This window comes from Saimiri boliviensis, chromosome 10 (assembly GCF_048565385.1).
Source record: "Saimiri boliviensis isolate mSaiBol1 chromosome 10, mSaiBol1.pri, whole genome shotgun sequence".
NCBI lineage: Eukaryota > Metazoa > Chordata > Mammalia > Primates > Cebidae > Saimiri > Saimiri boliviensis.
Window position 1 is genome coordinate 26,134,343 of NC_133458.1, and position 26,701 is coordinate 26,161,043.

The 26,701-nt window shown below is 36.8% G+C and overlaps 1 protein-coding gene and 1 pseudogene across 7 annotated transcripts in view; both read right to left on the reverse strand.

Moving 5' to 3' along the window:
- Nucleotides 1-26,701, reverse strand: part of MKLN1 (muskelin 1) — a 380,873-nt gene that overhangs the window by 171,387 nt on the left and 182,785 nt on the right. The window lies entirely within an intron of this gene.
- LOC141580041 (cytochrome c oxidase subunit 5A, mitochondrial-like) lies at nt 3,324-26,698 on the reverse strand (annotated as a pseudogene).

Genomic DNA, 26,701 nt, shown 5'->3' on the forward strand with positions numbered 1-26,701 from the left:
AAGAATCAAACACATTTCTATACAATAACACTAAACATGTGGAACTCAAGATTAAAAGCACCAATACAATCACTACAAAAGAAATGAAGGAAGAATATTTTTAACAAAACATGTACAAGATGATATGTTTTCTGAAAACTACAAAATGCTGATGAAAGAAACAGAAAAAGACCTAAATAAATGGAAGACATATTGTGTTCATGTACTGGAAGACTCAACATAGCAAAGAAGGCAATTCTCCCAAAATGACCTATAGATTTAATGTAACTTGTATCAAAATCCCAGCATGATTTCTTTTAGACATAGACACATTTACTCTGAAATTTATACATAAAACACAGGACCCAGAATAGCCAAAATAATTTTTTAAGTGAGATTAAAATGAGTTTTACAACAATAAAATACAGTAGCCATAAGCTAATGATAGAGAGGAATCACTCTGTCCAATATTAAAGCTTGCTCCATTATAAAGCTGCATAATCAACAAAGTATAATACTAGCAGAGGGGTATACACATACCAACAGGACAGAATAAGAGATTCCCAAAAAGCCCACACATATATGCCCAGCTGGTTTTTTTTTAACAAAGGTACAAAAGCAATTCAACAAAGGAAGAATAGCCTTTTCAACAAATACTGCTAGAGCAACTGGACAAACATAAGCAAAAAAAAATAATAGTATCTTGACCTAAAACTCATACTTCATTAAAAAATTAATCATAAATTAAAATGTAAAATATAAAACTTTATATAGTTTATAAGTTTATAAAGTTTTATAACTTTATCAAATACAAATCTAAGAGAAAACCTTCAGGGCCTGGGACTAGGCAAGGAGATCTTATCCAAAAAGCACAATTTATAAAAGGAAAAATTGAAAAATTGGACCTTAGCAAAATTAAAAACTTTAATTTTGAGAAAGACTATTAAGCGGATGAAAAGGTAAGCTACAGACCAGGAGAACGTATTTCCAAACTACATATGCAACAAAAGACTCACACCTAAAACATACAAGTACTCTTGATATCCATCACGTAAAAAGGCAAACAATCCAATCAGAAAAATAGGTAAAATGTGTACATATATTCCAGTAAGCAGTTATACAGATGGCAAATAAACACATGAGATGTGCAACATCACTATCCATTAGGAGAATTAAAAACATCTATATATCAGATATCACTACACGCCTATCATAATAGCTAAAAGAAAAAACAGTGAGGACATCAAATACTGACAAGGATTCAGAGAAACTGGATTACTCATACATTGTTGATGGGAATGTAAAATGGTACACCCATTTTAGAAAAGAGCATAAAGGTTTCTTACAAAACTAACCATTACAATCCAGCAACTGGACTCTTGGGCATTTATCTCAGGAAAATGAAAACTTATGTTCAAACAAAAACCTGTACTCAAATGTTTATAGTAGCTTCATTTCTAGTAACCCCAAATTGGAAACAACCCAGATGTCCATTAACTGCTGAATGGTTAAACAAATTGTGGCATATCTAAACGAATGTAGATGTTTGTATTTGCAAAAAGAAACAATGAAAGAACTAGTCCATCGTACAGGGAATAAAAAATGTTGACGGGAAAGAGGTGGAAGCCTATAGTTTAAAACTTGAAACTATGCAAATGTTTTACATGCAGAAACAAAAACGGGAATCACTAAAAGATGAAAACAAACTAAAATAAATGAACCTCACTGTGTATCAAGTTGGTGACATAATCCACAGAAAATATTTTAAAAATTATTCCAACGGACCTTAAAACATAGCATTTTTACTATCTTCAGTGAAATACAGTCTAATGACAAAAAGAATCTACAAAGAAATGCTACACTTCACCCAGTAATAATACTGATGTTGTTACTTTAAATCTGTGTTTTAAACATATTTATGTGCAACACACACACACACACACACACACACACACACACACACACAGATAGGGCTCAAAGTCATTATATTAATGTTAATACTGGAAAACATTTTCAACTTAAAAAAAAGTACAAAATGAAAGAAGTTAGAACCTCCCAAATCAAATTTGAACTGGAAATAGCAGTATGAATTCAAGGTATTTTTTCTCTTAAACAGTTTTTTCCTAGTTCAATTGCCTGGAAGGATCTAAAAGAAATGACGATCTGGTAACAAGAAGTAAGCATCTCTATTTTCCAATTATTCACTCTGAACATCATTCCTCGACTAAGGCATGACAGATTAATTCATTTTCCTATGCCAAAGAGCAAGAAAACAAAGAATGGGGTCATGTCAAAGGAGCACAGGAGCGGGAGCTAGCCTAAAGGGGCTCCCACTTGCCTAAGATAGAACCATCTGGCATCACAAAGAATGACTACTGAAGTCATTTGAAACACAATGAATAAAGAGACTAATGTTTATAAATGCTTTTTGTTTTTAAAAAAGAAGAAATTAATTAGACACCTGGAGGTATATAACAACTCATTACGCTGAAAACTGGTGATTAAAAGGAAAGAATTAAGCATTTATCTTGCTTTTCCAGTAGAACTGTATTTCAAAGTAACTAAAAAGCTCAAATAGATGAAGAAAATTTTATCCAGGAAAATTACAGCTAGTAAATGTGAAAGGAATGGTAAGATGAGAGAAATCCAATTTTGATACTTCTACTGAAATAGTTTATTTTAACAATGGTTATCTTTGGATATTAACACTATTAATGAAAAGTGGATGGCTTTACAAATAAGTTGTCACCACCACATTTTGTGCCTTCTGAAGTGATAAAATACAAAATATATGGCACCACCTAGCGAGAGGTCTTTCTAAAAAATTAATGGAAGCCAGGAGTTAAAGACCAGCCTAGGCAACACAATGACACATTGACCCTAAAAAAAAAGAAAAGTTAAAAATAAGCCAGGCATGGATGAACACACCTGTAGTTTCAGCTACTTGGGAGGCTAAGATGGGAAGATCACTTAAGCCCAGGAAATTCAAGACTACAGTGAGCCTTGATTGTGCCACTGCATTCCAGCCTGGGCAACGGAGCAAGACCCTGTCTCAAAAAATAAAAATAAAAAAATCAAAAATCTAAAAAAGGCTCTCTGTTTAACTCCCAGTATACATAAAGTATGACAAATAGAGGAATTAATCAAATGCAACTACAGAAAAGCAAGTGGACATATCCAGAATTGGAGAGCTTCTTCAAGACAAATGATCTGATTTCTTCAACAAGTCAATGGATAAAAGGAAAACAGGAAGAGGATGGGAAGACTCTCCCCTCCCCTTCTCCTTCCCCATCCCCGTCCCCTTCCCCTCCTCCTTCTCCTTCCCCTCCCCCTCCCCCGTCCTCTTCTTTTTTTTTGTTAAAGAGCCAGGGTCTTGCTCTGTTGTCCACGATGGAGTGCAGTGGCACAATCATTGCTCACTGCAGGCTTGACATCCTGAACTCAAGCAATTCTCTTGCCTCAGCCTCCAAAGTAGTTTGGACTACAGGTGCATACCACCATACCCGGCTAATAGAAGACTTCTTGATAAAAAGAATTTTAAAGGGACATAACAACAAATACAATAAGTGGTTGGATCCTGATTCAAACATACTAACTATAAAAAGACATTTTTTTAGAAAACTGAAAATTAAATATGGACTAGTTATTAATTATATTTAAAGAATTACTGCTAAATCTGTTAAGTAAAATAATGACATTGTGGCTATTAGAGAAAATGTCTCTGGCAGGGCAGCAAAGATAGCCTCAAATGATCCCAATCACCCAGTATTCACACTACTGTGTAATTCTACTTAATTGTAATTTCATCTCATTGAGTGTAGTTTGGCCTAATGACTTGTTTTTAACCAAGAGAATATAGCAAAGGTGATGGAACATCATTTCTGGGCCTAGGCTACATAAAACTGTGACTTCCACCTCACTAGCAGACTTTCCTTTGTTGGCACTGATGAAGCAAAACACCACATTAGAGATGCCCACATGGCAATGAACTGAGAACGACCTCTAGGCAACAACTTTCAAGAAACTGAATCCTGCCAACAACCACATAAGCTTCTAAGCAGATCCTTCCCCACTCAAGCCTTTAGATGAAACCACAGCCCCAGCCACCATCTTGACTGCAGCCTTAGAGACCTGGAGCAGAAGACCTCTCAAATCTATGTCCAAACTCTGGACCCACATCACCTCTTGAGATAATTAATGTGTATTGTTTTAAGCTGCTAAGTTTGTAGTAATTTGTTAGAGATTAATAGATAACTCAGGCCAGGTGCAGTGGTTCATGCCTGTAATTCCAGAACTCTGGGAGGCTGAGGTGAAAGAGTGCTTGAGTCCAGGAGTTTGAGACTAGCCTGTGCAACTTAGCGAGACCCCCATCTCTACCCAAAAAAAATATATATTTTTAATAAAATAATGAAATAAAAAATAATAAAATGTCCTCTTCTTCATGTATACTGAAAGAGTTAGGAATAAAATAAAATAACTTATATTTACTTTAAAATATATCAGAAGAAAGAAAAAGAGGTGAGTGCAAATACAGGTCGAAAATTATAGAATGTCATTGTAGTACTGTTAGTTACCATTACTCAAAGCAAAACTCAAGTCAACTTATTAGTACTAAGCGCCTGAAAATGTTTGAGCATGTAGTAATTAACTCTAAGGACTCAAAGCACTTTGGGAACACATACCTACATACTCCACGCAAATGAATGGAGCAACCACTGGGAAAAAAGAATGGCAACAAAATAAAACAAACATTCCTATACAGAATAATGATAAAATAGGAAATTCTCAATAAACAAATATAAAACTAAAAAGCTCACTAATGTGATTTGGTGTCTTCCCAAAACAAACAAAAAATCTATCTCCTGAGACATTAATATAAAAAAAGTTTCAACTGCTGAATATCTCAGAAGGCTTGAATTATCAATCTTTTCAGTAAATAAATGGTCCCTCAGAATATATTTCAAAATTAAGAACTACTCCCTTTTTACCTAATGCAAAGATGATTAAATTTGGACATGCTCTAGCAATGATTTACTGCTTAGTAAACACATTCTTCAAACCTCAGACAAAATAACAATATTCACAGAGGGATTACAAAGATTTAAGGTGTAGTAACTCACGTCTACAATCCCAGCACTTTGGGAGGCTGAGGCAGACGGATCAGGAGGTCAAGGGATTGAGACCATCCTGGCCAATGTGGTGAAACCCCATCTCTACTAAAAACACAAAACATTAGCTGAGCATGGTGGCACATGCCTGTAGTGCCAGCTACTCAGGAGGCTGAGGCAGGAGGCAGAGGTTGCGGTTAGCTGAGATTGTGCCACTGCACTCTAGTCTGGCTACATAGCGAGATGCCACCTCAAAAAAAAAAAAAAAAAAAGACTTCAGAAATCAAACTGTTTCTAAGCACTCTCAAAGGCTTCATTTATATGTAATTAATTTTACTAAAATAAGCAATATCATCTAATTATATCAACTTCTTAAAATATCTGCTGGGCAACAATTTAGCTAATTATGAACTATAATATGTAGATGCAGGGGAGGGTGTATGTCTTTAAAACATTACTCTGTAATATCAACTCTTTGCTATCTTGCATCAAAAAAGAATCTAAATCCCTAATTTTGTATGAGGAAAAACAATAAAAGGTTAGAGAATCTAAATCCCTAATTTTGTATGAGGAAAAACAATAAAAGGTTAGAGAAACTAAATGACTGATCTAAAATTACCAATTAATTAGTGGTAGAACTGGGATTAGAGCTTGAGTCTCTGGTTCTAAGTCAGTGTTCTCTCAATACCAAAGTTTCAATTCTTTCATGTTTTTGTTTGCACCAGATCCAGCTTTTGCCACAGTTTAATACAGTAATTTAAACTGTACTAAGGATGACAGGTCGAACCAATATTAACTAATCCAAATCTAATTACTTAATGAGAATTCTCCTCTCATCCCCCTAACAGGTACCTCTGACCAAGGTCCTAAGTCCTGTGGTAAAGCATGTTTTAAACTCTCTTCCTCAGAGATACCTGAGAGGAGCTACAAATATTTTAAAATTACATTTGTGAGACCCTGTCTAAAAATAAAAAAATAAATCCAACAACTATATTTAACTCTTTAAACTATTAAAAAATTCAAAAGTATTATAGTTCAAATATTACCACAATGGATAATACCCTGTATAAAAACTTGTGTATCTTGTATTTTGTGTTAAGTTTGGAATAAAACTTCTCCCAGCATCTCTGCATATACGTGAATTATTTTCTACCTGTGTCCCTGATTAATGGCTGTAGTTGTAAGCTGGTCTTTCAAAAACTCATTTCTATATATGTCTGTTCACATAAAATTCACAAATAAATTCATACCTAGAACACATCTGATAAATAGGCAAGGCTGTTTGGTTTTAATGCTCTCTCCATAGATTAATAAGAGATATGTCATATGGCAAATCATAATATGGATTGCTGTAGCACAGAATATAAGTTTGGAGCGCTTTTCTGTTTAAATTATTATACGGAACATGAGCAGTTCAGTGGCACAACTGAAATGAAGTTTATTAGAGGTAATAACTCTCCTCACTCAACTGTCAGACGACCTACACTTACGTATCTTAGAGCTCTCAGCCTTTCTTTGTTGAATTCAAAATATTCATCAGTTCACAAAATATTAGTTTGTTACTATACTATGACTGCCTCACATGCCAGCCAACATGTTTCAAAAGCACTACTGTCTTTATAATTTAGTATCCGTTTTGCAATTTAAAAAACATTATTGCACTGTATGAATGGAAAATAGAAATACAAAAGCCTACTATTAATATTAATCCACTTAAAACAATAATGGGCACCAGATTATCCAAAGAAAACTTCATGTACTAGATTCAACCAGTTAAAGCACAAACGAAATGCTGAGAAAACAGTTTTTAAAATCACATCAAAAGCTAAAAGTAAAGGTGTGCCAATTATGGATTTATCCATAATTATCACCTCTAAAGTCACCCTTTTTGTCTCCTCTTTGAAAACGGATTTGGGCCCTTTTTTCTTTTTTCCTTTACCAGCTGGCACAATGTTAAACCGTGTCAGTAAGAGGTTTAACAGCAAGGCACAGCAAGTAAGGGTTTTTTTGTCGTTGGGGCGTTTTTGTTTTTGTTTGGCTTCTTGGTTCAGGTATCCTTGCCCTGCATGCTCTTGCAGCATATATAGCTCCTCTAACTCTTCATTCCTGCCATACAGGTTTCTCTGGCATCAGGCTCCAGCAGCATATACAGCTTCAATGCCCAGTTCCTGTGCCTAAGCAGCTTCCCTAGCACCAGGTTCCCACATCTGAATACATACTAATTACGGGTATTTTTGCACTTAGTCTCTTGACATTCAGCAAGCCTGTTCAAACTAATGACCTCAACCAAGGCTTTCTTTAGCTCAGAAATTTTACTGGTTTTTTTTTTTTTCCCTTTATTTCTATTTTTTTCTAATCTCTTTCTGGGCCTATTATCAGGTAGAAGGTGCAGGGGTACAGGGCTGCTATATACAATTATGCAGTTTGTACTGTGCACTAGAAGATCCCACTGAAGAGTGAAAGCTGAAATTCAGCCTGTGTCCCACCCATCAAGTCTTACATCCTGGTCAAAGAGCATCATCTGCTCATTAAGCCATGCGTCCTGAAGGTGAGAGAAAGTAGACCTTCAGGATCAAGGCTAGCCTCCATGTTCAACTTTTCATTTTTAAAAAATTTGCAAGTAACCCAGTGCACAAGCTTTTCTGCTCAAGTACCCTCTCAACTAATTTTGAAAATCTAGGCACATCCTCAACACCTTTAGATTGCAAAAACACTTCCGGCCTTAAGTATTTCAAATAAGGGATATTCGACCTGGACTGTTCCTGTATTGTTAACTTTTTTTTAACCACCTTCCAAATTACCTGACAAAAATAGTATGCATAATGAGCTATCTTTAAAAATTATTTATGATCTATCACGCCAGGCACAGTGGCTCATGCCTGTAATCTCAGCACTTAAGGAGGCCAAGGTGAGCGGATCGCCTGAGGTCAGGAGTCCATGACCAGCCTGGCCAACAGGGTGAAACCCCAATCTCTACTAAAAATACAAAAAAAAATTAGCCAGGTGTAGTATTGCGTGCCTGTAATCCCAGCTACTCAGGAGGCTGAGGCAAGAGAATCGCTTGAACTCAGGAGGCAGAGGTTGCAGTGAGCCAAGATTGCATGCCAGCCTGGGTTGACAGAGCAAGATCTGTCTCAAAAAAAAAAAAAAATGATTTATGATCTAGCAACTAAAAAATTGATTAGGTCCTCCTTTTGTTTAAAAGAATTGAGAATCACCTTTTTTGCATTTAACAAGCAACGAGTAATGACAATACTGCTGGTGAATAGACCACATTTTTGAAGAGCAAGGGCATAAACCACAGGTAAGTTCTTAGGCAGATCGATTTTAGGAAAGAATCCACAAATAGTAAGACTTAGGAAACTCAACCTTTTAAAACTATTTTTTGCCCAGGTAACCAGTGGAAGGTCTACATGCAATCCCAGGGATAAGCATGCCTGAATTTGAAGATGCTCAAAATTAGCTACTAAAAACTGACATTGCTGGGTCATAAGAGTATTTAAAATTTTTAAAGACTTAACTTTATTCACATCACTTTTCTATTTAAAAACCCTTTGATGGCTCCTCACTTTTAAAAAAATAAAACTCAAACTCACTAACATGGGACATAGGATCCTACATAATTTGTGTTTATAATCAAAGCAATTTACACAAACACAACTCTATTTTTTTCTTATTTAAGAGTAGAATTTGTTATTTGCTAAAATGAGATAATATTTAAAACTTCAGGCAATACCAAAAAAAAAGGCACTTAAAAAATAAAAATCACCCCAATTACTACAACACAGAGATAATCACTTAATATTTTGGTAAATTTCCTTGCAATCTTTTCTATATACACAGGCATACAAATCATGTGCGTGTGTTTTTAAAATATAAATCGAATCAAACCATTTTAAAATCAGGGCTTTTTGTTTTTTTTGTTTGTTTTTTACCATTTTCTCTTTTACATGGCAGTGTATCTGAAACATTTTCTCTATATCATTAAAAAATATTCCAGAACTTACATTGTTGTAGCAGCCCAATAGCCTATCACAATTCAAGGATATATCAAAAAACTGTCTCACTAAATCCAATGAATCTCTGGGCAACACATCTCTATCAAGAGCATTAGATACTTGCTAGAAGATTAATTTGCAATTCACACATTCTCAGATTTATATAAAAAATAAGTGCTGCCCTGTATGCCCTGGAAAAGGTTAGAAAAAATTCAAAATATCTTAATTTCCTCAAAGGCGTAAAATAAAATTCAAAGAGTTCTATTTTCAATATATTTAAATTTTTTACAGAGAATAGTACATCCCTTAAATGCATTTCTGATAAGTGCTTATTATCTTCTGATATGCAGAATCATAAAGAAACTATCAACAGAAGGGAGTTCACTAACAAATAATGAGGAGAATAAATGTTAATTATGCAGAGAGAAAAGTGGCAAGTGACTAACAATATCAGCCAAGCTACCTTCAATAAACACTATCTTATAATACTGTAACTATGAAATACACCTTAACAAAAACTGAAAAAACTTAATAAAATCATTAAAAAGGGTGAATGTGGAGAGAAATAAGGACAAAGACACCATTTCATATAAGCAAAGTCTAAGAAAGAAGTACATGATAGAGGATCCAGCCCATTAAGTGCCTTGTATAAACTTTAGGGAAAAGTCTACCTCCAAGCATCTTTCTGGTTATGATATGCTACACTAACCAATTTCCTAAATTGGAGCTGCTGAATAGGCAGCACATGGGTAAGGATAAATTCCCACATTCAAGAAATGCAAAAAAATGGCTAAAGAAATTAAATCAGTACCCAAAGAAAGGTGTAGCTCATTTTCCTCTTTCAAAGTTTCCCCTCAAGCCTCACCCAACAGTGGAAGTACCATTCTCTGAATTTCAGTTCTGCAGCATTTACTGCTTTTGTCACTTTCTCAAACAGTCTTTGCTGCCTCCTAGTGAACCATGTATGGACAATGCATCATCAGAGATTCTCTCTTCTACCTTCTAATAGATCAGGCTATTATCTGCAATCAGTAAGCACCTAATAATCTGTTTATGGTAAAAATAGGAATTTGAAAAGCTGTAATTGCTATTCAAATACCACTATGTAGCAATAAAAATATAAATTTTTTTTAAAAGGTTTGTCTTTAACCTGTCACCCATCATAGCATTTGTAGAAATGGAGATCTCCATAGATGCTAAAGACTTAAACTTTCAGACCTACATGTATGAATTTTCCATTCATCTGAAACCGTAAGATCTGGAAGAAACTACTTTATTAAACTAGAAGTTACATTGAGCTCTTCAAAAATCTATGTCTCTCACTTCCCAGTCATCAATGCTAAAAGAAACAAAGAGAAAAGTTTTTTTTTTTAATGTATGTCTCATTTTGTACAAGGAAAGAATTCATAAGCAAGTTTCACTGCTTCCAAAAATATCTTCCATTTGATATTTCACATATAAACAAATGATATAAATTTTAGGGAAAAACACAGTGACTTTGAACTACTGTCCCCAGCACAAACTGCTGAGTAAAGTATGATACGTATGTGTACCTATGTGTGTACATGTATGTACACTGATAGGTAAGTATCCTCAAAGATGAAGGCAGGGAGCTAATTTATGTATTCTCAACAAAAATAAGGAAAAAAAAGGACTAGCTAAACTGTCGCACATTTGAAGTCAAGCAATTTGCTATCTAATCCCAAATGATTACTTTCCTTACAGGGTTTCAATTTATATGCACTAATCAGTTTCTTGATACTACACAGTACAGAAAGAAAAATCAACAACAAATCTGGCATTTTCTCAAATAACTAAACCAGAGATAGCAAATGTCCCAGAAATTCCACTGCTAAGACATATACCCAAGAAACAAAAACATGTCTACAAAAATCTTGTACAAATGTTTATTATAGCAGCATTATTCACAATAGCCAATAAGTGGATATAATCCAAATGTCTATCAACTAATGCAGAGATCCCAAACCCCTAGGCCACAGATCAGTATCAGTTCAGTTCCTATTAGGAACTGAGACACACTGCAGAAGGTGAGCGGCAGTGGGCTAACAAGCATTACAGCCTGGGCTCTGCCTCCTGTCACATCAGCGTAGGCACTAGATTCTCATAGGAGCACCAACCCTACTGTGAACTGCGCATGCAAGGGATCTAGGTTGGGTACTCCTTATGAGAATCTTTGTGTTGTTATTGTTTTGTGTTTTTGGTTTTGTTCCTTATAAGAATCTAATGCCTAATGATCTGAAATGCAATTTCATCCTGAAACCATCCTTCCCACCACCCCCATCCGTGGAAAAACTGCCTTCTACAAAGCCAGTCCTTGGTGCCAAAAAGGTTAGTGACCACTGAACTAATGAATAATGTGGTATATCCATCCATACAATAGAATACTACCAGCCATAAAAAGGATGTAGTAGTGATACATGATACAATACAGATGAACTTTGAAAACAATATCATAAATGGAAGCCAATCACAAAAGGCCATATGTTATACAACTCCATTTACAGAAAAAGCCTGAAATAGGCAAATCTATAGACACCGAAAGTAGTTTACTGGTTGCCTGGGGATGGAAGAATAAGTGGGTAACAGCCAAAGACTACAGTTTTTCTTTTGAGATAATGAAAATGTTCTAAAATTGACTGCAGTAACGGTCACATCTGTGAATCTATCAAAAATCCTTTGAATCAAATACCCTAAAGTAGATGAATTATATGATACGTAAATTACATCTCAAAAACACTATTACATTTAAAAAATCAAACAACAAATAATTATGTTCAAAGAATTAGAGGAAATGATCCCTATCTTAAAATTAATCAAAATACTGATATTCAAAAACTATTAAAAGCTGCTAGGCAAATCAAGTTCTGTAATAAACTGCACTCTATAAATTTTTCAAGGTCTCATTAAAAATGTTATCTGTAAAATCATAAATAATTTCATAATAAAAATCTTTTAAAACTCCAAGATTTAAATAAGAAGCTTTCTATTGTTCCAAGTCTTTTCAAATATAGTACCTCCACCCTAGAGATAAACAATTTCATTTAAGATTTTGCTGAAACTCATTTAAAAAATACAGAATGGACTTAAAACACTAATGTGACATTCTGCATATGGCTGATATGACTCCTTACAAAACCAGAACTGCATTAAAAAGTGAAAAGTAATCAAAATGGCTAATTAATTTGCTCACTCATTTCACAAATATTATGCTTGAACTACAATGATGATGGAGGAAAATTCCATACCTTCTATGGAGTTTTTGGTCTAACTGGGAAAACAGTTATGAATCAAGTAATTATACATTTTAATACATAATTACAGGAGGCCAGGTGCAGTGGCTCGCACCTCTAATCCCAGCACTTTGGGAGGCCAAGGTGGGTACATGAAACCCTGTCTCTACTAAAAATGTAAAAATTACCTGGGTGTGGTGGTGCACACCTATAGTCCCAGCTACTTGGGAGTCTAGGGCAAGAGAACAGCTTGAACCTGGGAGGCAGAGGCTACAGTAAGCCGAGATCACACCACTGTACCCCAGCCTGGGTGACAGAACGAGACTCCATCTCACATTCACAAACACACACACACGTAATTACAAATTGTAAAAAGTGATATACCAGATAGGTACATGTTGCTATGAAAGCATTTAATTGTAGGGGCAGGGGAATGGGTGCCAGATCAATGGGGAAAGAGGGTCAGCCAGGATTTCCTGAGAAAGTAACATTTTAGCTGACAGATGAAGTTAGATTTTATGACGTTTCTAATGGAACTGCTTAATCAAGAGAGTAAAGTGAAGAAAGATGACAGTGACAGGAAAGGAAAAGGAACATATCCAGGCTTGCTTAAAATAGCTTATTATAGCATTTCTATGTACATAAGACAACCTCCTTAACAACAAATACATGGGTGATATTGACCATAATTAATATTAGTTATGCTGGCTGGGCGCAGTGGCTCACACCTGTTAGCCCAGCACTTTGAGAGGTCAAGGCAGGTGGATCACAAGGTCAGCAGTTCGAGATCAGCCTGGCCAACATAGTGAAACCCCATCTCTACCCCCCAAAAAAAAAAAAAAAATTTAGCAGGGCATGGTGGCATGTACCTGTAATCACAGCTACTCGGGAGGCTGAGGCAGGAGAATTGCTTGAACCAATTGCTTGGAGGTTGCAGTGAGCTGAGAGCACACCACTACACTCCAGCCTGGGTGACAGAGTGAGACTCCGTCTCAAAAACAAACAAATAAATAAATAAATATAAATATTAATCATACTAAAAGAAGTAGGAATACTTTTGAAGTACTAAATATTAACATTTACAAAATCAAAGTTTACACCAAACCCAAGTATCTTCCTTCTAAACATATATCTTCACATAAATATGATTCCATAAAAGTTCTAATAAAAAGGCGGCTAATTTAAAATTCATATTATCTGAAGGGAAAATACTAATGGAAAGATTAAACTCTCAAAAAAAAATTTTTTTTTTTTTTTGAGACCTGAGTCTCACTCTGTCACTCAGGCTAGAGTGCAATGGCATGACTTTAGCTCGCTGCAACCTCGGCCTTCTGGGTTCAAGCAATTCTCATGCCTCCACCTCCCAAATAGCTGGGAGCACAGGTATGCACCACCACGTCCTGGTAATTTTTGTATTTTTAGTAGAGATAGGGTTTCACCGTGTTGACCAGGCTGGTCTCAAACTCCTGACCTCAAGTGATCTGCCCACCTTGGCCTCCGAAAGTGCTGGGATTACAGGCATGAGTCACCACACCCAACCGATTCTCAATTTCTTAACCTTAAACAAGTCTCAAAATAAATGTGCAAATCACCAACAAAGCCAAAAATAAAATCCCATTTTAACTCTTAGTCAATAAGCATTTAAAACAACTACTTAACAATCACTTCTCAGCCTTTTGGCTAAGATCAAGAATAAATACTGCTAACATATAGTGACCCTTGAACTTAGTTGACCCTTGAACAACTCAGGGGCACAGGCACCAACTCCAATGCAACTGAAAAGCCTTGTATGACTGTTGACTCCCATAAATCTTAACTGCTAATAGCTTACTGTTGACCAGAAGCCTTTTCAATAACATGAACAGCCAATTAACACATATTTCATGCTACATGTATGACATACTATATTCTTACAATAAGCTAGAAAAAGGAGATTGTTATTAATTATAAGGAAGAGAAAAATATTATTCATTAAATGAAAGTGGATCATCATAAAGATCTTCGTCCTTGTCATCTTCAGGTTGAATAGGCTAAGGAGGAGAACGAGAAGGGATTGCCTTTCTGTCTCCGGGTGGCAGAAGCAGAAGAAAATCATGTATAAGTGGACCTCCAAATTCAAATCCATGTTGTTCAAGGGTCAACTATATTTATGTTCCACAATTTTTTTCCCATCAGATAGCAAGAGTAAGCCGTTAATGAAGGAAAATACTGAGCAAGAGACCAAAAAACTCTGGGGATCAAGTCTTTTATTATTACATTAAAATAACTATGAGAAACTCATAGGCCTATAAGATACAACACTCTATTCCAAAAGAACGCAGAAAGATTTCTGCTTTTGAATATAATAGAATAGTCTGTAATAGACCAACACTCCCTCTTAAACTAGAAAACCTGTATTAAATTGGGAGAAAGTTCTTAAACTGTAAGAGACTTTCTGAGGTAGCTAAGACTTCAAGGTGGCAAGGAACTCACTAAAGGTATCTCATTCTGTGCCGCTTTCCTTTTCAAGGTATGTCACCTATTTCTTTAATGGTGCAGGGCAAGGTGCTGAGAAGCCCAACAAGGACAGCCACTAGGAGGCAGAGAACTCAGCAAAGCTTTTGGCAATTTCAAGGGAGTAGGGGACAAAACTTGGTAAGACAAGCTAAGTTGACCAAGAGGAGTCAAGATCCCACAGTGTAAGAGCGCACAGAAGAACAAATCTGACAGTACTGATTTTCCTCGAGGGATTTGTCAGCTTTTAAACTGCACAAGGCAAAAGGCTAAAAAGCCAGCAGAAAGCAATTAAAAAGGAAGACGGAGCTTTTAAAACTCTCATGAGTCTGGAGAGGAAAAAAGCTAGAGAAGCCCTAAAAACACCCAATCTCTTAACTGAGATCCCTAGAGGGCTACCAAGTTGGAGCAAATTACAGGTAGAACAAGCTTTATAAGGCTGAAAACCCAACCTCAGGTCAGCTCAGTACTTGACAGCTTCAGTGATCTCTATCTGCCTGCAAGAAGATGGGTGAATGTGAAGATGTATAAATCTATCCGGAGAAATGCATCATTATGGATACAAAATTTGTATCTAAAATTCTGCATATGATGTCTGGCACTCAATCAAAAAGTTGCCTAGTAATAATTATTACTATTCTGTTATCAATATATAATAATATACAATATAATATATAATTCAATAATATATACTTAACATACATTAATATACAAATACATTAACTATTATTATTATTTGGTCTAACAAGATGCAAAACCAAAAAAAAAAAAAAAAGATGATGGAAATAGGCCTATAGGTAATCCAGATAGTGGAGTTTTCAGACACAGACTTTAAAGTAATTTGATTAATATGCTCAAAAAATAGGTAACAAGAGATTTTTTTCCCCTGGGAATTAGAATCTACCTTAAAAAGAGAGAGAACCAAATAAAAATTCTAAAACGAAAAAGTGCTATAACTAAAATTAAGAATAGATGGGTTAAAAACCAGGTTGGACATAGTTAAATATAGAATAAGTTAACTGAAATATAGGCAAGTAAAAACTATATAGAATGGAGTAAAAGGAGGAAAAAAATTATAAAAATAACAAGAAAGCAGGAGACACATGGGAAATGATCGAAAGTATAATAAAGATTTAACTGGAGTTGCAGAAGAAAGGAGACAAAAATGGGGCAGAAACAGCATTTTTTAAAAGTTAAAATTTTTTCACAACTCATCAGTCATACTACAAATTCAAGAGATGCCAGAAACTCCAGAGTACAAACAAAGAAAACCATTCTTAGGTGCATCACTGAAAAAGAGAAAGACACTTAAAGGAAAAGAGAAAGACAAAAAGAAAGCCAACTTAACAAAAAATGCACATTACCCTCCAAGAAGCAACAATAAGCCTGACAGCTGATTTTGCAACAAAAACAATGGAAGCTAGAAGACAATGAGCTGAGATCTTTAAAGTGCTTCAAGAAAATAATGCTAATAACACAGAATTCTACAGTCAATTAATATATTCTTTAAAGATGAAAATAAATAGATTTCAAAACAAGCAAAAACTGAGATTTCAGTACCACCAAACTCCTCAAAAGGAGTTCTTCAGACAGAGGAAAATTAATATCAGATGGAAGCATGTAAATACAAAAAGGAATAAAGAACAATGGAAAGGGCAAATATTAACTGTACAAAATAGTCTCTGGATTTAAATGTAGACTTGAAATGCATGACAATGATAACATAAAAGCAGGAGAGTGATAAATACCATTAAAGTGTTCTAGGGTCCTAACAGTGACTGAGATGCTGTTTTTCAAAATCCTAATGAATATGCAACTCTAATGTACCACAGGGGTGCTTGTGGTAATCTAGTGTAACCACCAAAAGAATAGTAAAGAATATATAACTAACAAGCTAACAGAAAGGGAGGAATTAAATAATATATTTTAAAACACTTGATTAATCCAAAAGAAGGCAACAATGGAGAGAAAATAAAATATAGAACCAGTAGGACAAACAGAAAACAATAAAATGATAGGCATAAACCCCAATTTATCAATAATTATATTAAATGTTAATGAGCTAAATATACTTCAGATTTAATTAAAAACAGGCAAACAGAAATCTGTTTATTCTTAACAAGAAACAGACCTCAAATATAAAGCTAGAGGAGCATTAAAAGCAAAAAGAAAGGGAAAGTTATACTATGCAAGCAAACAGTAGCCAAAATAAAGCAGGTGTAGCTATACTAAGCCTTTGAGGCAACAAACAAGAAGTGTTACTAGAGATAAAAAGGGACATGTTATAGTGATGAAGAGCCAATTTACTAGAAAGATATAAGTTTGTATGTGCCTAGTAACATGACTTCAAAATACATAAACCATATAGTTTAGTTCTTTAGAGAACTAAAAGGAGAAATACACAAATCCATAATCACAGTAAGATATATTCAACTCTTAACCTCAAGACACCTCTCTCTGTGTAATAAATAGAACTATTTGCCCATCTGCTCAAAAAATTGTACATAAACCTGGCAAAAGTATTTCTACACAAGAAGCTGATGTCCACAAAAGAATTGTTACTTGTGAAAAGTCACAAATGTCTAATTCTAGGAATTAGCCACAAAGACTCAAATTCTCCGGCTGGGCGCGGTGGCTCAAGCCTGTAATCCCAGCACTTTGGGAGGCCAAGGCGGGTGGATCACGAGGTCAAGAGATTGAGACCATCCTGGTCAACATGGTGAAACCCCGTCTCTACTAAAAATACAAAAAATCAGCTGGGCATGGTGGCGCGTGCCTGTAATCCCAGCTACTCAGGAGGCTGAGGCAGGAGAATTGCCTGAACTCAGGAGGCAGAAGTTGTGGTGAGCCGAGATTGCGCCACTGCACTCCAGCCTGGGTAACAAGAGCAAAACTCCATCCCCCCCCCCAAAAAAAAAAAAGACTCAAATTCTCATCCTGCATCTATCTCATATATTTCTTCCATCCTGAGTGTTTTTATTTTTCTGAAGTTCTAACAATCCCAGACTAAAATACACAGAACTTTCAGTGGCCAGTACGGTTCCCAAGCAAGGCCAGTGTCCTTAAATCTCAGTTTAAAGTAGGGAAAGAAAAGAAAGGGCATAATAGTCTCCAGTCTCCTGGGAGTTGCATTCCTCCAAACTAGTGGTTCACAAATTGTGCGCTGCAGGAGGCTACAGAATTATAACAATACCTCAAATCCATTTGTACAACCATCTTTATCTGTACACCAAATACACATTAAATTTCATAAATATGTCCTGTTTTTCAACTATATGTAATTAACAAAAATCAAAATTCACTTAAAAGCTAAAATAAAGGGCTAGAGGAGGAAGAAAAAAAGTTATTGGGAGTATTATCACTTCTGAATTATAAGCATTCTCCAGACACCTTGAACGACCTCTGATTTAAACATTTTTTCTTCCCAATTACCAAGGAAAATGCCAAAACGAACCCAGACTACCCAGAGTGCTGTCTGTCTACACAGATAGAAGGAAAATAAACTGATGTCTTTAATCCAGCAACTCAACATCTAGGGATCTATCACCAATGAGTTCAAAATTTTTTTCTGACCCGGGTGCAGTAGCTCACGCCTGAGCTACTTTGGGAAGCCGAGGCGCATGAATTACCTGAGGTCAGGAGTTCAAGACCAGCCTGACCAACATAGAGCAACCCTGCCGCTACTAAAAATAAAAAAATTAGCAGGGCGCGGTGGCACATGCCTGTAATCCTAGCTACCTGGCAGGCTAAGATAGGAGAATCGCTTGAACCTGGGAGGTGGAGGTTGTAATGAGCTGAGACAGTGCCACTGTATTCCAGCCTGGGTGACAGAACCAGACTCCTTCTAAAAAAAAAAAATTGGCCAGCCATGGTAGCATGAGTCTATAGTTCCAGTTACATGCGAACTGAGGCAGAAGGACTGCTTGAGCCCAGGAGGTCAAGGCAGCAGTGAACTATGATCATGCCATTGCACGCCAACATGAGTGACAGAGCAAGACCCTGTCCCTTAAAAAAAAAAAAAAAGACAATATAGAAGAATATTTAATAGCATAAGCATTTATTATATGTTAAGGAGGAAAAAGCAAATACAGAACAGCAAACAGAGAAAAATAGTAAATTGAAAAATATATAATATACTGCAAAAGATCTAGAATGATAAATAATATTTAAAGGCTGACTAGTAATCTTTAGACAGTGATATCAAGGGTAATGTAAATTTTGTTTCTGTGGGTTTATATTTTGTAAATATTCCATAATAAGCAGAGCATTTTTTGCATCAAAATGTATTTGCATAAATATATTTATAGATAATATAAAAAGTGTCTTATCTATAAAACATATTAAAATACATTTTACATACACTTTTTTCCTTTGTTTTTCTTTTGTAGAGATGGGGTAGTGACAGTGTGTTGTCTTTTTCTTTTGTAGAGATGAAAAGAATATATGAAAATTTATATTTTTTTACATAATAAAAATATACAAATATGCATATACATTTTGTATAATATATAAATATTTATATATTTTTTTATTTTGTAGAGATGGGGTATTATATTGCCCAGGCTGGTCTCAAATTCCTGGTCTCAAGTGATGGTCCTGCCTCAGCCTCCCAAAGTGCTAGGATTACAGGACTGAGCCATGCCCAGCCTACATTCATTTTTAAATGTGAATAGTTTTAAAAAGAGTTGAAATAAATTCACTTTCTATTCTAGTTGTCAAATCATAACATTTGTACTCTGAACCATGAATCACATGTTGACACAAGGTACTATTTTAAGTACTATTTGATTTTAAGTAATAAGAATAACAAGGAAAAGGTAAACACACTTAAAAATCCATCAAATTTTATCTAAATTATTTAAGTCATTCAAAAACATGTAAACAACATAAGAATCATGTATACAAATGAAAATACCTAATATGCAAAAAATACTTGCCAAGTTTCTCCCAGTTTTCATGAGTATATTAAAATCTGAAACATCAAGATAAAATATATTTTCCTGCTCTTGCTGTTCTAACCTTAGAGTACTTCTTATCTGTAATCTCAATTTGACATATATGATAGCCATATATAATAATGAGACAGCTTTCATTATAGAAGTCAAAAGGTCCAAGGTCAGAACCATATCTCCTACATTTTCTTCCTCCTCCTCCTCATTATTTTTAGAAATGGGGTCCCACTGTGTTGCCCACTCTGGGCTCAAATTCCTGGCACAAGTAATCCTCCTGCCTTGGCCTCCCCAAAGTGCAGGGATTACAGGTATGAGTCACCCTGCCCTGCCCCTCCTACACTTTCAACTCTTAGACCTGGACAAGTTAATTTACCTCTCTGAATCTCACTTTTCCTAGCTGTAACAGAGAATAACAGGTATCTCATAGGGATTTTGTGAAGACTGAATCAAAGAACACATGCAAAGTGCTCAGTACAGTGCCTGAAGAACAGAAGGTACTCAATAAATGGTGACTGTTAAGTCACAAAACCTGTCAAGGGTCTGCAAAACTACATGACCCTGGGCAAGCTATTTACTCTGTATAGACCTCAGTTTCATCCTCTGCAATTTTTTTTTTATATATAATACCTATCTTACAGGTTTGTGTCAAGAATTAAACAAACTGATCCAAGATGGCTGATCACTAGCAGCTCGGGATTGTAGCTCCCAGTGAAAGCACAAAGAACGAGAGGACGCCACACCTTCACATGAATTCTTGTTGCTCACGCACCAAGAGATTCCCAGCGGAGGAGCCCCACAGGTGGCCAGCGCGACTCTTGCGACCGGCCAGGCGGTTTTGCCGGCACCTCGGAGCGTCGGTTCTTGGTGCAGAGTCAGAAAAGCACCATCAATCTTAACGCCGCTGATTTAGTCGGTGCAGTGGGTTGCTCAGATTTCGGGGCTGAGAATCAGTAAGTTGGACGTCCACTCGGAAACCCAATTACAAAGACGGTAATTATAAAGACCACAGATGGATAAATTTATAACGAAGGGAAGAAAACAGCCAAAAAAGGCTGAGAATACCCAAGATCAGAATGCCTCTCCCTCAGCAGGGGATCACAGTTCCTCATCAGCAACGAAACAAGGCCTGATGGAGAACGAGTGTGTTCCAATTACAGAAGCAGGCTTCAAAATGTGGATAATAAGAAACTTCTGTGAATTAAAAGAACTTGTTCAAACCCAATCTAAAGAAACTAAGCACTTTGAAAAAAGGTTTGATGAAATGTTAACAAGAATACACAATTTAGAGAGGAATATAAGTGAATTGATGGAGCTGAAAAACACAATACGAGAACTACGTGAAGTATGCACGAGTTTTAACAGCCGAATTGATCAAGCAGAAGAAAGGATATCAGAGGTTGAAGATCAACTCAATGAAATAAAACAAGAAGACAAGATTAGAGAAAAAAGGATAAAAAGGAACGAGCAAAGTCTCCAAGAAATATGGGACTATGTGAAAAGACCTAATCTACGCTTGATAGGTGTACCTGAATGTGACGAAGAGAATGAATCCAAGCTGGAAAATATGCTTCAGGATATTATTCAGGAAAACTTTCCCAACCTAGTAAGGCAGGATAATACACAACTCCAGGTAATACAGAGAACACCACAAAGATATTCCTCAAGAAGAGCAACTCCAAGGCACATAATCGTCAGATTCACCAGGGTTGAAATGAAGGAGAAAATACTAAGGGTGGCCAGAGAGAAAGGTCAGGTTACCCACAAAGGGAAGCCTATTAGACTTACAGCAGATCTCTCAGCAGAAACCCTACAAGCCAGAATAGAGTGGGGACCAATATTCAACATCCTTAAAGAAAAGAACTTTCAACCAAGAATTTCACATCCAGCCAAACTAAGCTTCGTAAGTGAAGGAAAAGTAAAGTTTTTCGTGAACAAGCAAGCACTCAGAGATTTCATCACCACCAGGCCTGCTTTACAAGAGCTTCTGAAAGAACCACTACACATAGAAAGCAACAAACAGTATCAGCCTTTCTAAAAAATACCAAAAAGAGCATCAATATGATGAAGAATTTACATCAACTAATGGGCAAAATAGCCAGCTAATATTAAATGGCAGTATTAAACTCACATATATCATTATTAATTCTAAATTTAAATTGACTAAATCCCCCAATCCAAAGACAGACAGGCAATTTGAATAAAAAACTAAAACCCATCAGTACGCTGCATCCAGACCCATCTCATATTCAAGGATACACAAAGACTCAAAACAAGGGATGGAGAAAGATTTACCAACCAAACAGAGAGCTAAAATATATAAATAAAAAGCAGAAGTTACAATTTTTGCCTCTGATAAAATAGTCGTTAAAGCAACAAAGATCAAAAGAAGCAAAGAAGGACATTATATAATGATAAAAGGATCAATGCAACAACAAGAAGAGCTAAAGATGCTAAATATATACGCACCCAATACAGGAATACCCAGACATATAAGACTAACAAAAAGACTTAGACTCCCACACAGTAACAGTGGGAGACTTCAACATTAATATTAGACAGATCAATGAGACAGAAAATTAACAACGATATCCAGGAATTGAACTCAGATCTGAAACAAGTAAACGTAATTAACATTTATAGAACTCTCCACTTTAAATACACAAAATATACACTCTTATCAGTACCACATCATATCAACTTAGAAGTTTAAACGAAATGTTGGTTGGCTCCTTGTTTGTTATTTCTCTTCCCTCATTTTCTTTTATGTCTCCATTATTAAGGACAATTATAGGCATACCCGTATTTAGACTGCATTCTAGCCCAGGTAATAAAGCAATACCCCCATCCTCTCTCCCTCTTCCTCTTTCTCTTTCTTCCTCTTCTTTAAAAAAAGAATTAAACAAACTGTATACAAAAAGCATCTTGCATGTATCTTGCTCGATAAATTATAGCTAGCATCTTTATTATATCTGAGCACAGGGATATGCAGTTTACAAAATACTTTTATGTATAAGTATATGTAATTCTATGAATTACTTAAGTAAGTGTATTTAACTCTCAAATTAGGTGTAAATTTCAGAAAAAAAGTAAAATACAGGCAATCTCTAAGCACACAAAAAATAAAAGGCCATTTTGTTAGTCTCAAAGTAAAAATGTATTCCCTAAAACTGGATCTGCTTTTTTTTTTTTTTTTTTTTTTTTAAGTTCAAACTTATTTCCCTTTTATTAAAGTACAGGTTACCATTACATGGCTTGGTACTCAATAAAGGAAAACTTGTTCAAGTAAGATAATATGTTATCAGTATTTCCAGGTGACTGTTTACACTCAAGTAGCAATATCAATAAATCCTCGGGAAGCCCATCCATGGGGTTTATACTTTGTCAAGGCCCAGTTCCTCTGGAGTGGAGATTCCCAGTTGATTTAAAGTTGGTCTAAGTTCCTGAATGACATAGGGGTAGATTTCCTTATGAGGTCCTGCCTTGTCCTTAACAGCCTCTAGGATGCAAACTACGAGCAAAATCATTTAACCCTCTGCATGCCCGCAAAGCAGCATCAATGATTTTAGGCTCTGGAACCAGATCATAGGTAACAAGTGTGTTTATCCCTTTACGCGATTCCCAGGCATCTATATCTGGCTTGTTGAAGTATGTTACCCAGCGAGCATCAAACTCCTCATGTCTCATTTGACCCATGGGAATAATAGCGAACTGACTGGATAGCCGCGGCGGGGCCGGGGGTCCGGGCGGAGTGCAGAAGGCCTCGAGGGCGGTCCCGGGCGGTTGCAGCCACAGCGCAGTGGCGGAGAGCGGCGCCCAGCACGGCGGCGATGGCGGCCCGCAAGCAAAGGATGGAGAGAGAAGCTGGTGTGAGCTTGCGGGTCGCTCGCGAGCTGGTGGGGGCTGGACTCATGCCTGCTTTAATATTTTTAAGGTACAAATAAATCAAAAAGAGTTGAAAGGGGAAATGTTTGTTTTTTCTGCCCCTGTAAGAGGGGGAAAAAATTCTAAATCCTTAGAAAGAAAATAAGAGATAAAATTGTTCAACTTTTTAAAAATGACTTCACATTTCTTTACACAACTAAAATGTGTCTTTAATACAAGAACTCTTTGAAAGCTCTGATATCCTGTACTATATCTACTTTGTGCATAAGCAGTAAATCACTATACTCAAAGACCAGACTCTGGAGGCTGACTACACCTTGATTCAAATTCTGGCTCCAATCCGCTGTGTGACCTTAGGCAAGTTTTAACTTCTCCCTATCTGTTTCCAACATCTGGGAAATGGAGATTCCACTTCGGATTGCTGTAAGGATTAAATGAGTTGATACACTTAAAAATGTTTGTTCATAAGAGAGCCTAGCAAGTGGAGGACACATCACAAATGTTTACCATTTTTGTTACTGTTTTATTACTGCCACCTCAAAATGTTTAGATCTACATCAACAAATTATTTGCCAATTTATGGACAATTTCAACAAACGACTTTACCTAAAATAAGACTGTTTAAGAAGCACCTTAATGTGGTTTCCACTGCCAATAAAGATACAGCAATTGCTGCTAGAAGGGATTTTAAGGCAAAGGTAAGTAAAGCCAATCCCTTTCTTACATACAGAGTAGTAATATCTTTGCTTGCTTATAGAATTTCAGAGCCAAGAGTTTTATAATTTAGGCATGGCACACACCAACCCAGCAGACACAATATTCTCCAACTTAAGCTCCATAATACTCAACTACATTCCTTCAAAGAAAAAAGCTTAGACTGCTCTAATACTTTATGCTTTAAATAAAAACTATACTGCCAAACAAACTAACTGTATTTGTCAACAGAATGTCATATGGATTATGATACAGTAAATGGAACTGTATGAAAGTTAAATAAGTATTAAATACTATTTTATGTATGTGCTTGAGAAAATTGCAGCAATGTATTTCTCCAATCTCAAATTGTTGCTCTCTAACTCCAAAACTAGTGTTCTGCCCACTGCAAACTAGGGACCAGAGTAACAAGACACAAAGTCAGATTAAAGTTGCCATCCCACTAAATCATTTCCTACTGGACATGTACTCTTCCTTAAAATGTCCATGGAACCGATAACACAGATACTGCATGTGTTATTCAAGAGGCCTACATCAACAGTTTAAGCAGTGACATCCTGGAAATAGACTAATTCAAGACCAGAAAAATGTCTCTACAGTTTGATCAAACAATGCTACACCAATTCCCAACTGTTCATAATCCTAGCTTGGGTATAGAAAAATGCTGAGTAACTTCACATTCAAGAACATGGTAACCCAAAATATCAGAAGTACACAGGGCCACATTTCAACTGCACCTAATAGCTGGAATGTTTACCTGGCTCACTCTAAAACTTAAAGTTGAGTTCCAGCATCAATCAGGGTATGGCCATGAATAGGCTACGCTGGCCAGATCAAACCACTGGTCACTTGGCATCCTTCACTGAGCCAGATCCTACTGAATGCTAACCCCTGACCTGGTGAATAAAAAGGAAGGCTTGTAGTCAAAACAGATTCTTCCAGTTGCAGCTCCATTTTGAGATTCCTCATTGATACAACTAGTGAAATCAAATTTGGATAAATGTGAAGAATTTCTCAAATATAGGTGGAAAACTTACTTGAGTATGCCTCACAGATCTAGTCACTTTTTTGTTTAGTAAGATAAAAATATAGTATTCATTACTTTGTTTTGTTCATAAAATCGTTTCGGGCCTGTGAGATGATGGTTAGAGGGACAACTAGCACTTTCCTTCAGGATGTGCATAGATCTTAAACCTTTACTAAGTCAGTTTCTCCACTAGCATGTAAAGTCGGAGTTAGATCTGCTGCTCCTATCAGAGATAAGCCAAAGATATGTAAGATACTATGTAAGAGTATTTTCAGCATTTCAGAAGGAATTTGCTAGAGGAAAAAAGGATCTGCACAAATCTCAAACCTTTACTAAGCCAGTTTCTCCACTAGCATGTAAAACTGGGAGTTAGATCTGCTCCTCCTTTCACACATAAACCAAAGACAAATAAGATACTATGTGAGAGTTTTTTTCAGCATTTCAGAAGGAATTTGCTAAAGGAAAAAAAAAGAAAAAAAAAAAAAAAACTAACAATGCAACTGAACTGTTTAACACCTAAATCGGGGATCACGACAGAGCCGGTGTTGAAAATCAAATTCATTAAAGCCAGGTTTTTCTGTTTGAGGTTCTGGGTTGGGAAACCGGTCTGTGTCCAGACAAACCCATCTTCTCATGAGCCGTGATAGTGGAATTCTTCAGTAACGTCCCTCCCTCCCACTCCCTATGTTTTTCAGAACTTCCAGGCATTAAAGACACCGTCTGCCAGTCCTACTTCTCCTCCCCGGTTGCCGGGATTCAGGATTCCACAACTTCTCAGTCTTCTGTGACTTTTAACGCTACTCTAGAGCTCATCACTTTTCATGACCCCACTCTGGAATACGCTCCTCGTCTTTACACTTTGTCCCGGCAGCAATCGACTGAACTGTCTGTCCCCCAACGCCGGCCACCTCGGACCTTCGGGGTAGTTTGCCCGCGGGCCGAGCCCCGCAAGCTCCGATTCCCGCCCCACCTTCCCGAGCCGCCGGCCCCGCAAGCCCTCCTCAATCTCACCCCCCAAATCCCAAGCGCAGCACCACCGGGCTTCCGGTTCTCCTGTGCGCGCCCGGGCTCCGCCACACGCTTCGCCCCTTCTCCCTGGGCTTGCTCTAGGGACCCTAACGCCTTCCGGAGTGGGGCCGAGCAACGCTCTCCGCAGCTGAACTAAGGCTCCCGAGGCCGCGCGTCCCCCTCAGCAGGCCCCGCCTGGGCCTTTCGGCTCAGCTGCCCTCCATGGTACCCCTGGCCCAGCCGTGCTGACGCGGAAGAGTGGGGCAGCACGAGCTCAGGGCCCGGCACT